The sequence below is a fragment of the Arvicola amphibius genome, chromosome 14 (assembly GCF_903992535.2).
Source record: "Arvicola amphibius chromosome 14, mArvAmp1.2, whole genome shotgun sequence".
Lineage (NCBI taxonomy): Eukaryota > Metazoa > Chordata > Mammalia > Rodentia > Cricetidae > Arvicola > Arvicola amphibius.
The window spans coordinates 27,635,513-27,648,638 of NC_052060.1; the positions used below are offsets into that span (position 1 = coordinate 27,635,513).

Below are 13,126 nucleotides of genomic sequence, written 5' to 3' on the forward strand. Positions count from 1 at the left end.
CTGGTTGGATCTCCCCAGTGCCAGAGGAGGACCTATTCTTTGCGTCACAATCTGAAGAAGCCCACACTCCCTTGCAGGAATCCTCAGACCTGCCTGGAGGCCAGGGTCTGACTCCTCTGGGTGGATGGCCTTAGAACAGGAGCAGGACACCTGAGAACACTAGGGAAAGCTTGGGAGACACACAGGGAAGGGAGAAACCGACACAAGCCTGCAGAGGGAAGTGGGGGTAGGGGGTCTGTGCTCTCTTCCAGGGCAGGTTGCCCCAGGGTCCGCATTCACTCACCAGTTCAGATGGAATGTCAGGGCACAGGATCAGGGATTCCAGGCAGCCCAGGGTCGCAGCCCAGACAAAAGGGCCAAGGTGGGGGCAGGGCGGGATGGAATACCACACAGCGAACCTGGCAGCACAATCTGAAGGAGCCCGCACCCCTCCACAGGAATCCTCAGACCTGCCTGGAGGCCAGAGTCTGACCCCTTTGGGTGGATGGCCTTAGAACTGGAGCAGGACACCCCAAAGAATGATGGATCCTCTGGCAGACTGTCAGGTCCCCTTGCAGGCCAAGCAGCTCTCACACAAAGGCCTACCTTGCTCCGGGCAGTCAAATGAAGGAGGGGACCTCCCACCGGCCTGGGTGCACTCAATTCCAGGTCCCCAGAGCCCAAACAGGCTGAGCTGTGGGATTTTGTGGCCCCAAAGACGGGAGGATGAGGCAGGGGGAGGGGTGGGGGATTCTGGGTGCAAGCTGGGAAGGGACAGGGAGAGAGAGGCGGTATCCGGGGAGAATAACCCCTGCAGGAAGAGCAGGAAGTGTGCTGGTGGCAGGGGGAGTTGTGGAGAGTCGGTGGTCCCTCTCCGGGCAGCTGCCGCGGTTCGGGCACTCACTCCTCACTCACCCCAAAGAATGATGGATCCTCCTGCAGACTGTCAGGTCCCCTTGCAGGCCAAGCAGCTCTCAGACAAAGGCCTACCTTGCCCCGGGCAGTCAAATGAAGGAGGGGACCTCCCACCGGCCTGGGTGCACTCAATTCCAGGTCCCCAGAGCCCAAACAGGCTGAGCTGTGCTGTTCTGATATTTTTAAAAGGTAAAATAATGATAAAGGTCATGGCATAAATATCATATTTGACTCAAGGTAGAAGAAAAATGAAATGCCATCTTTATAGTTATATTTATTTATGTATTTGTTTACATTTCCAGGAATAATGTTTTTTTTTCTTTTTTCTGTGAAGTTTTGATCATATTCTGTTCTATATTGTGGACTGATCACTGATCTTTGCTATTTACATGCACACAGAGATGGATGTGTGTATTCATATGGATGTATAACCATTGTAGGTTCCACATATAAAAAAAAATGCCCTGTTTGGTGTAAGATACCAGGTGAAAAGTTTAAAAATGTTTATGTGTTTTCAAAAATGCCTTTTTTGATGAAATTTGGAGAACAATCAAAGAAGCGAGTTCTAAACAGTTGTTCTAAATGAAAGAACCCTTTGAAAGGAAATTGGAGTCCCCAGCTTAAATTAATCATTTGCAGTTAAAGCCATGGAACACAGCTGTAGAATTTATTGCACCTAATCAAGCTATGGCAAGAAGTCTACGGGGATGGGAAAATGGGAGATGAAGGCTGCAAAATTCTTGTTCTTTAAGGGAGGAATCTTTACAGTCCAGCATACCTGCATTAGTATTTCAAATGCAATACACAATAAGGCACACAATTATCTTTGTTTCAAGCTCTAAGTTCTACTGATTTCCTTTCACTGAATTTTATATCATCACAGGCTGTTTGGGATTTGATCATTAAGAAATAAAGTTTTTCCTGCCAAAGAAATATCGTATTTCAGAGCTGGGTCATTATGCTTTGTTAAAGCTTGTTTTTAAGTATGAACTCTTTCTGAAAAAAAGAAATCTTGTGTTCTAAAATATGCGTCTCTTGTGCCAGCAGAGAAATGAGACAGCAGTCAAAGTCCAAAAGTCCGTGTTTATACAGGTGGTATGATAGGTAGATGGATTCTAACTCTCGTGTTTTCAATAGATTCCTTATATTGAAACAACATCAACTATTTAACTATATATGAAGGATAGAGTTATAGATGAGAATAAAGAACAAAGAAGAGTGATGCATTGTGTTTTATAAGATGACCTCAATAACTGGGATATTACCTATTGGGCAGGATAAAGATTAACCAGTCTTGGAGTTACAACACCCAGTTTTTCCATACATGACTACATGTTGCTGAGTGTAACCATTACTTGCTTGCTTTTTTACATATGGAAGTTGATATCTGTGGATCTGCATGTAGACTTCTTCACTCCTGTATGAAGTCAAGTCTCATATGAGATATGAATGACATGCCTTGGTAGTTTAATGTTATTGTTCTTCTTCAGCTCATGTTTGGGAACTCATGTGGGTAAAATTTTATGGGTATATTTTCTGACATCACTAGGAGACAAACTTCCACAGTGAGGTCCCTGATTCTCTAGTTTTTACAATCCTTCTGTTTCCTTTTTGACAATGTTCTCTGAACTTTAAGTGTGGGAGTGCTTTGTAGATGAATCTACTGGTATCCACAACCCTGCATTTTGATAGACATGACAAAGTCTATGGGGAAAAGCCCACAAAGCTTAAACCCTGCACAAAGAAATACAAGGAACTACAAAGATGCAGAGACAGGGAGAAATTGTCTTCTACAGGGAAGAGCACACCAATTGATTATCCAATACTAAATGGTCTTCTCTAAAAAATACATACAAGTAGCATTATATATACTGAGCAGGTTATATTTGGAAATATGTGTGTACATGTACAAATATGCATGTTAAAACAATTTAAAAAGTAGAAGAATATGGGAGGGTTTGGAGGGAAAAACTGAAATGAAGAAATGACACAATTTTATTATAATCTCAAAAATAAAAGAAACACAGTGATTATGTCTTTTAAATGGTTGCTTATAATAATCCCAGAGATCAGTTTTATTAGCAATATTGTTAAAAAGCTTTTACTATCAAAGCCCTGATTTCTGGAACAGTCAACAGTTAAAGCTTAGCCAAACATAGAATTCTAATTAAGGATATGATAATAGTGAAAAAAAGGATAGGATATTTCATCAATGTAGCATGTTGGGAAAGTGACCACAAAAGGGGACCAACAATGCCAGTTTCATCTTCAGGGTATTGATAGGAGTTTTGGTTTTATGTTCATGAGAAAACAGGCAAGGAAGCAACAGTTTCTGAGATATTTGGGTCAAGGGGTGGTCTAGCTGGCCACGGTCTTAATTCTGGTTCTGCAAGATGACTCAGTGCAGTCCTTATTATGTAATGAGAAGATATGGGTTACACAAGATAATTTCTTCCACTCCAAGATATAATAATAATAAAATAATAATAATAATAATAATAATAATAATAATAATAGATTATTACCTTCATTTGTGAGTAACCTGTCCTGCCAGCCTGCCCTGGTCCTGGAATGTAAAGTGACTGACGATTTAGGAAAACAACTCTTACATCTGTACCCTTAGCATAAATTGGGATGGTCAAATTGGATACCCCTGGCTTTACACGGAACTCCTTGAGTGAATCCCAGGCCTTTGTTCAAGTCAAGCAGGAGTCTGAGTCACGGGAAGAAGCCACTGAATGAAGGCAGAGGTGTCAGAACTTCATCCTGCTTTTAGTTGCCTTGCAAACCCAAAGGGCGAGTGGAAGCTACTTAGGAAAGGTAGCATGTGAACTCTTGTTACCTTTCCCTTTTTTGACATTAGAGGAATTCATTGTAATATGCAGGCAACAATAGTATAGAAGATACTATCAGAATTTTAGTTTACTTTGATGAGTCAAACACATGATTTTTTTGCTTTCTTGTTTATAACCATGTAAATCAATGACTGTAAAATTTTCTATTTGGAAATTATGACTTGGTTTCTTTGGCTTGTAAAAATTTCAATATCCTCAGTTTTTTATTCAACACAGTGTTATTAAATACAGTAGAATAGATGTCAACTTTGCTATAGTAAACATATTTTTAAAAAAAAATATTAGTGACTCAAAATTGGGATGTCAAATACTGCTTCTGTATCAAAATTGAAAAGACAGCTTTTCATATATTAATGACTACTTTTTATATCACATAACAAACGGCTGTCATATAACACAAACAAGATCAGACCTAAAAACTTTAAGAGACATGCATCACATAAATCAAATTACCTATGTTCTCACTAAAAGTACAGCATCGTGATGGTGAAGAGATTCAGAAAGGCTGTAGGTGTTCATGAGAAAACCCCACCACCTCTGACGATGTCATCCTGCGTCACAGTCTCTGATGGATGATATGTATGTGTCCCTCATCTACCTGACTCCTTACACCACCCTCAGAGATAGAAAACTGAAATTCAAAACTATACAAACGACCTAGGGCCAGCTAAGTTTATGGATTTTGACTGCAAATTTTGAGCTGCTCAGTAGGTAAAGTGCATGATGTATAAGAATGAGAACCTTAGCTGGGATTCCCAGCACCCATGTAAAACTGGGCATGGTAGTACATTAGCTATTATTCTACTTCTACCACAAGGTGACAATCATAGACAGGAGAATTCACAAAAGCTCTCAAATCTTCTTGAGTCTGCTAGCCTAGCTTAAGGTAGAGCAAACAACCAGGGATTCTGTCTCAAAAAGAGTAGAAAATGAAAATGAGAACCAACACATGAGGTTACCCTCTGACCTCATGTATTCATAATGACAAATGTTTGCCCACACTCACCAACATTCACATAACACACACACACACACACACACACACAAATGAGAGCAGAAGAGAGAGAGAGAGATTTTTTTTTAAAGTTATATCCTTACACTTTCCAATTGAAAACATAGTTGGGGATTGCTTTCTTCTGAAATAATTAGAAAGTTCAACAAAACATGAGGGATAGGGAAGGAAGAAGATAGAGAATGTCAGCTGATGCTATGCATGAAAATGCTAACAGAGGTTTTGCTTATGAATAAAGGAACCACACCACGTACAATAAAAGCACAGAATCTATCTTTCTCCACTGAAATTATTTGCACAGTTGCTGTTTAAAATGGAGTGCTATGTCCCAGAAGGCATAAAGAAAAGGATGTATCCTTTAGAGCGAAGTTGAAAATTGAAGTAAACCCATCATTACTGTTAATATCCGTCAATCATATTGGATATATGTGGCTTTTTAATTTTTGGTTTGGAGCTGATGCACAAAGATAAATAACATTTAAAATTTGTTCAGTGGTGTGGGTTTCTCATAGCGAAGCAAAGAAAACAAAAGTAACATTTCCTAATCTGTATTCATTGAAAATGTTCCTTTGTATTTACTCCTCCAGGTATCTAATGAATACTTGCATGCTCTTCCTGGGCTTTTTCATTTGATGTACTTTGCAGGGACTAACTATTGAAAAGAATATCCAGAAAGAAGAAGAAATAAAAGAAGCATTAGTGTTGGCAACTTCCTATATTTTTAAATTCTAATGAATGCACGCTCTGTCATTGCGATGTTTCCCATCATTTAAAGGGGGGAAAGATAATGAAAAACATTTTTCTGTGATATTAGACATTTGTGACAATAGTTTACTTTAAAGACTTTTTTCATCTACCGTCTTTGACATCTAAATTTCCTGTGAAGATTTAGCACAGTGTTTATTTGCTCATCCCATTTTGTTGCCCTTTAATTGATGAGAAACAAAAGGTTAAAACCTGAGTTTGGTTCCATAGAATAGACTTTCCTATATGTATGAATTTATAGTTGCATAAACCTAAAAGATTTTAAAAGTATTTCATTGCTAACTGTCAAACAGCATGAACTGTTACAGCCAGTTGGCACTGACAAGGTCAATGTTCGATCTTGAGGTCTGACATTGTTAGTTGAGACTAGACACTGGTCGCCATTAAACAACACATTATCATCAATAATTAATTTCCACTGTTGGCTTCAGAGGTAGGAATAGAGGCCTAAGGAATAACTAAATTACATAAAGTATTTAAGAGTTAAATGTGGTTGGAGGGACATTTATAAGTCATGTCTCCACACAGTCTTCTGACCCAGGGTAGTCTCAACAAAGGAAGGGTATACAGCATTAGAATTAACAAGACCATTGCTAGATAATAAATCTAGAAAGCAGGGACTGGCAGGCAATAACGTTGAGGATGTTTGGTGCTTTTGAGGAGGACTTCTTTTATTCTCAATATCCAGATACGGTCACTCTTAGCCACCGGTAACTCTAGAACCAGAGAATTCTGTGTAATTTTGTGGCTTTGGTGCATACTCACATGCACATGAATGCACATCACACACACATACACACACACACACACACAAATAGAAAGAGAGAGAGAGAGAAACATTTTGTTAAACAAAAGCAAGAAATCAAAACAAAAGTTTTATTTGAACAATGTCAGTTTTGTTTTGAAGTGTTGCGCCTCGTGGAATCTTCTGTTCCATATTATCAAAGCAGCCAATGGAAAAATCACCAATAATACCGTGACTACTACTGTACTGTAATGAAATTAAAACCATTGCAGGAGTGTGTAGAGATTGGTCATGCTGAAGCCATCAGACATTATACTTAAGGGCTACTGAAATCACTGGAATTTTCAGGGAGGAACATTATAAAAATGAAATCTACACAGGTGAGAGTTATGGTTGCCATCAGAAGTCTGATTGAGGTTTTTCATTAGTAACTAAGGACCAGATGAGCCCTTCGCTGAGGTTTTATACAGGAAATACAAATCCTAGCAAAATGGATGCCATGAGGTTAATATATAAATTGAGATTTGGAAATTATGCAGCACTTAGAAAATATATATTTTAGGCCAAGCCAGGGTAAGAACATCTCACTGAGCTCAGACATTCTGTATAAGCCTGTGGCCTTGGGATCAAAATTAGAGCCCAACATAAAGACATTAGCATGACTAAGCCAAAGAAACAGTCATCATAACAGAGCAGCAAATTCAGCTTGGCAAGATCAAAATACCAGAAAGAAGCACAACTACCTGCTGCTCAAAACTATACACAATCTACAGGAAAATAGTGTAATTTAAAGAGCCCTCTCAATACCTCATTCACAACGGCCACCATATGTCTAAATCTCACTAAATATACAAGTGCGCAGGAAGTCCCTAATACCAAGAGATGGAGAGAAATACACTGAATAAGAATATCCAAGTAATTTCTGAAATATTGAAACTCATAAACAATAACAAGCAAATATCAGAAATATGTATAGGTTCTTAAAAGAAAAAATAAGTATTAAAAAAACAAAAACTGAGAGAAGGAATCAAATGAAACTTGAAAGTAGAGGTATTGGAGAGATGGCTCAGAGGTCAAGAGCATGTAATGTTCATGCTGAGGACCTATGTATGGTTTGGGGCACCAATATCAGGCTTCTCACAGCCTCCTGTGACACTAGCTCCAGGAGAGCCAAAACTCAGGCCCGTTTTGGCATTCTAGGCACATACACTTAGACACACGCACACACACACACACACACACACACACAATTTAAAATTACAAAAGTTTTTAAATTGCAAATAGGATTATCTAAAACTATCACTGAACAGATGAAACATTTGAGCGGACATCATAGAAATAATCACCAATTTTTTAAAAGCAAATTAATGCAAATTATTACAAATACTGGGTCTGGAACACCTGGTAGGAAAGATTTTAAAAAGTAGTGGTGAACTGAACTTCAGAAACCAGTAGGAAGACGATGATTGGTACAAATACTTGTAATTGGAGTTAAGAAGGAGAGGGGAAAAAGCAAAGCAAAAAGGCAACAGAAAACACATTTTAAGACATTATTACCAAAGTACTCCCAAATATGGTGAAAGATACACATGTATAAATGTGAGAAAACCAGTGAACCCAAACTCGAGAATTTCAAAGGAAACTGTCGAGATGATGCATCATTGTCTACAGATGAAAAGCACAGCTGAAGAGAAATCTCAGAAGCAGTCACTAAAGACAAACATTGTGTATGAGGATAATAACATCTAATAGGTGCTTCTCGCCAGATAATAAATCCTAGAAGATAGTCCCAGTATTTTTAAATTCTTGCAAGTAAATCATATCTCTATATCCTGTGAAAATAATCTAAAAATATGTGTGAGAGAAGTTTACAAAAAAAAAGCCAAGAGACAGTCTCTCCGCATATCCAGTCCATAAATTGCTTTTTAAAAGTGCTTTAGATGGAAGAGAAAATACACAATTTAGAAATCTATGTCTACAAGAAAAGTTAGAAGTGTAAAAACGTGATAATCATGTGGATTAAAATTTTAAAGACTTCAAAGTATTTAATCCTAAATTCGGGAAGAGGAAAGTTATTCTTTAGAAAAATAATGTTTGATTTTGTACTGCTGTGATGCACAGTAGAAATAAAATATATAATAACTGCAACCCAATAGATAAGAACAAAAGTAAACTTCGTAAGATGTTTCTGTTTTTGATTAACTCAACATTGTGCTTTGGACATACTGTGACAAGTTAAGTACATGTGCTGTAATTCTTAGAAAAAAAAAATAACTGCCTAAAAGCCAATACTATAAATAAAATGAAATGCAAAATTTGTATTGATAATTATGCCCAATGTCAATGAAATAAACTATAATTAGAAATTTTCAAACTAGACAGGAGAAAAGAACACCTTCATGAGAAAAATTTTTACTTTAAACCAACATGCATAGTCTGCAGTATGTTCATCTCAGAAAAGTTGTGAAGATCTTCACATTTGGCATGCTTGGAAACCACACAGCTAAAGGGAAAAAGGCTGTTCTCATTCCAGTAAATCATGCAAACCAATCAGATTTGATTCCCCTTGATATATAGGCTATGTCCATTTTGTTGTTAAAACAATCTAAAACCCAAAGTCCAAAAATCTCAATGGATTTTTATACAAGAATGACTATTGTAGGGCTTTAGGGTGGACTGTACACTTCCACTATCAAGTATGTATTTCTGCACTTACCCAACATCAGGAAAACAACAGCACATCCATTAAAGGCAGCTGACTTTGCTTTCCTTGTTCATGATTCAGCTGTCCAGCACCTGCATTTAAGACTAAAAACAAGACTGCTTTTCTTCCTGTTCTTTATGCTATAAAATCTTGGGTTTTGAAAATTAACCATACCCTATATTCTCCAACACAACACCTAAAAGAGGATCACCTCCCTTAAAATCCATCTGCGATTCGCCTTTCTAATCTCTTCCTCTTAAACTCCTGAAAACCTCAAGCAATTTATAGGCTACAGCTTTGTCTTCCTAGAAAGCGACACAGCAGAAACCACACAGTGTGTAGCCTTTTTCGGCTGATAATTTGTTGTTAAGCAGAATGTATCTAAGGTTCATTTTTATGTTCTCTTTGCTTGATGTCGCATTTCTTTTCCAAGCCTACCTATCATTATTATTATTATTCCTATTAAAGAATATATTGGTGATGACTTTCCACTTTAGTAAACATAAAAAACTATTCATATTAATACATGTGTTTGTTATGGGTTTAAGCCTTCAAATCAGTAAATATATAGAGATATAATTGATGGATCATATTGTAGCTTTGTAAGAAATTATGATGCTACCATGCTACCCTCCAAAGTACATGTATTGCCTTCTATTTCTACCAAGATTCAGCATTGTCAAGGGTGTGTATCTGTGTGTTTAATTTAGACAATATAATACTTAAGAACTAGTTTCTATTTGCAATTTTTAATGCTAAATAATGTTATCACCTGGATGGATTTTTGGTTTTTTGTAAGTCTCCTATTTAAATTTTTTATCTATTCTGCAAATGTATTGATTTTTTTCTTAGTTTTTAATTTATAATTTAACTACATTTTCCTCTCCCCACTCTCTTCCAAATTCATGGCCTCTTTTTCACTAATTACTATTGCATACACATATATACACGCAAAAGCATTCTAAAATATAATTGTTCAGTCCCCATAATATTATTTGTATATTTGTCTCAGAACTGACTTGTTGGCACTGGACGACAAATTTGTGTACTCTTTTCTGGGGAAGAGCACCTCTTCCATACCCAGCTTTCCTTATTTACCTATAGTTCTTTGTGTAGGATTGAGGCATTGCGTACTTTTCTCCATCCATTTTGATATGTTCATTTGGTAATTTTTCTTAATTTGAAGTTTCAAACTTATACTTTGTAACCATTACTTTGACTTAATGCCTACTGGAAAGGCATAAATTAATCATTTTCTAATTATATGTGTCTTTATTTTTTCTATTTCAGCATGATGCCCCTACCACCCAGATCCATTTACTAAGACATTTGCAATACAATTATTTTAGTAGAAATCACCCTGTTAGAAGGAACTGAGTTTCTTAACCTCCAAATTACATTTCATGTTTCTACTAAGGAAATATATTTATATTTATAAAATTTTGGTTGGTCCACTGCTTGGGTAGTGAGTACTTGAGCAAAGCTGCCTCTAAAGAAAAGCCGAATAGAGTTACAATCTGTCTCTGGCAGTAGCAATCACAAGAGAGCTTCCTTTTCTTATAAAAAAAAATCTCAGGAAAGAGAAAGGTTCACCATAAATACAGTAAGAGGAGTTTACTCACCAAGCACCTCTTCAGTCCCACATAATCCATATTTTCATGATCTCACATTTTACAAGTCTCCAAATAATACCTGAAAGTGCTTCGCTTTTATCTGCAGCCTCATAAATCACTCTTGCTTCAGACTGGCGAAAGTGAAAGGAGCAAACACAGTAGCCATTTTGTAAATAAAACTTTGCTTGTTTTTCTAGCCTAGGAGTTCAAGTCAGCTTCTCCAGACATCTTTTATACAGCATTGGAAGAACCCTGGGGGCCCAGGATTTGTGGCTGACCAGTGAACTTACTCCAGGGAAGTGCCACAGGTGTAGGAGATGCCTCATCAAAATTCTTTAGGTTCCCTGTATCTCTAATTTATCCCCTCTAAAATGGAGATACTTTTTAGCCTTTGAAACGTTCATAGATGTACATGATGCATCATAGTCCCTGCCCCACCCTCTACTCTCATCTTCTCTCTTGATTAAAATCATTTTTGTTTTTCTTCATAATCTGCATTAGTTCTGCCCAAAAGCAGATGCTGTAGAGCCATCCAATGGCTTTTGAGAAACTTGCCAATGGCCACCCTTCAAAGCAAAGTGAATCTCTTTCTAGTCATCAAAGCCATCATATTTCAACAGCTAAATGTATATAATTATATCATTTCTTGGAGCAGATAGGAGAGTTAGCTAGCAACATCATGGGAAGATAATACTAATTAATAGCTGAAGTGGAAAATAAAAGTGTTCTCTGCTGGGGAAAAAAACTGTGAACTTTGAAAGGATACCTGAGAGAGGATGGAATATGTTTGAGCTACAGAAGCAGAGACAGGAGCTTTTGTCATCTGCTTTGGAAGTGTTTTGTCTGTGGGAGTAGAGTCTTGTCAGTGTTACAGTAGAAGTGTATCCTTAGGGTTATGTCCTCTCTGAAGCAGCCATCTTTAAAGGTTTAGGGCTCCCCTTGATGTATGGCTCCTTGAGATACATTAAACAAATAAAGTATCATTTCTTTATTGGATACATTTACAAATAGTACTGATACTCACTTCTTACCATGGAAAAACGGTCAGTTTATTTCTTATTAACTTGAGATATTATCCCTTCTTTAACAAGGGTACCATATGCAGAGGAAACAGTCTTTGAGCACTAGTCACTAGTATATGACGACTTTAACTTCATTTGGCTAGCAATCAGGAGTCAGAGATGAACATCTTTAGTAAACTTTTATTCTCAAGTAACAAATTTCTAATAGTGTAAGTTATAGAGTTAAGAACTAATGCCAAGCAGTGGTGGTGCACACCAGCACTCAGGAGGCAGAGGCAGGCGGATCTCTGTGAGTTCGAAGTCAGCCTGGTCTACAAGAGCTAGTTCCAAGACAGATTCCAAAGCCACAGAAACCCTGTCTTGAAAAAAAACAAAACAAAACAAACAACACCCCCCCCAAAAAAAGAATTGAGTCCAATTTATGTACCACAAGAACAAAGGCATCCAGTCTTTGGTGTGGCTACTGTTTTCATGCAGATCATAACTACAAAGAGGAAAACAGTTGGGAAGCTGATATAAGTAAACAGTATCAAAGACTCGAATATAAGAGTCTCTCTCTCTCTCTCTCTCTCTCTCTCTCTCTCTCTGTGTGTGTGTGTGTGTGTGTGTCTGTCTGTCTGTCTGTCTGTCTATCTGTGTCTGTGTCTCTGTGTAGGCTACTGCTTATGGAGGCCAGAGAATATGCCAAGTATCTCTTTTATTATTCCTTACTATATTTAAAGGCAGGATCTCTCACTAAAACTAAAGCATACAGACCAGCTAGGCTCATTGACCAGAGAGCTCTGAAGATCATTCTATCTCAGTGCTGAGCTTACACATAGTACCACTGAGCTAATCTTTTCCATAGGTTCTGAGATCCAAACTGAGGTCTTAATGCTTGCACATGATTTTCTACTGAGCCATCTGCCAAGCCCTTCCTATACAATTTTACACAGAAAGCAAAGAAGTAACTCCCTGTGAAGACTCTGTGTACAATGTGGCCATTCTAAACTCGTTCAGAAGAAAGGACTCAGCAAATCCTTATTCAACGTGAAAACCCAAAGAAAGGAGTAAGTACAAGGCATCTTGTGAATTTATCGATTGTCTACAATTACATGTGTAACGTTCATTGTCTGAATGTGGTATAAATTCAGATTTACTTTTTATCTAAATGATGTACAACCACAATGCAACCCTAACATATACCAAGTGAAGAACCAGGCAGAGCGGCTTTTACTAGGGCCCATTTTGTTTCAAATTCCATATAACCCTTTTTGTACAAATTAAACACCATTTTTCTTCTTCCTGGCCTTTTGTAGTCAAGTACTGAAATACATATTTCATGAATCTCTTTCAACTATATCTCACTAAGAACTGAATAACAACTAAATGCATATAATTTCTATTTATCACATAATAAGAAATTTTAACGGCATGTCTATTGTTAATTTCCAAGAAGTTACAAAAACCTAAAAGTCATATTTTTTTGCTTTTTAATATCTTGCAGAAGTCAATATATTCTACTCTTACCCTCTGA

At 37.4% G+C, this 13,126-nt stretch overlaps 1 long non-coding RNA gene across 2 annotated transcripts in view; it reads right to left on the reverse strand.

The window, feature by feature from the left end:
* The window catches only part of LOC119800943, a 50,293-nt gene extending 38,117 nt beyond the window's left edge, over positions 1-12,176 (reverse strand). For both annotated transcript variants that reach the window (XR_005283111.1, XR_005283112.1), the window contains exons 1-2: positions 10,598-12,176; positions 8,988-9,079 (exon numbers count right to left, since the gene is read on the reverse strand). This is a non-coding gene — a long non-coding RNA (uncharacterized LOC119800943). The remainder of the gene's footprint in view (positions 1-8,987; positions 9,080-10,597) is intronic.
* Between the last annotated feature and the right edge of the window lie 950 nt (positions 12,177-13,126).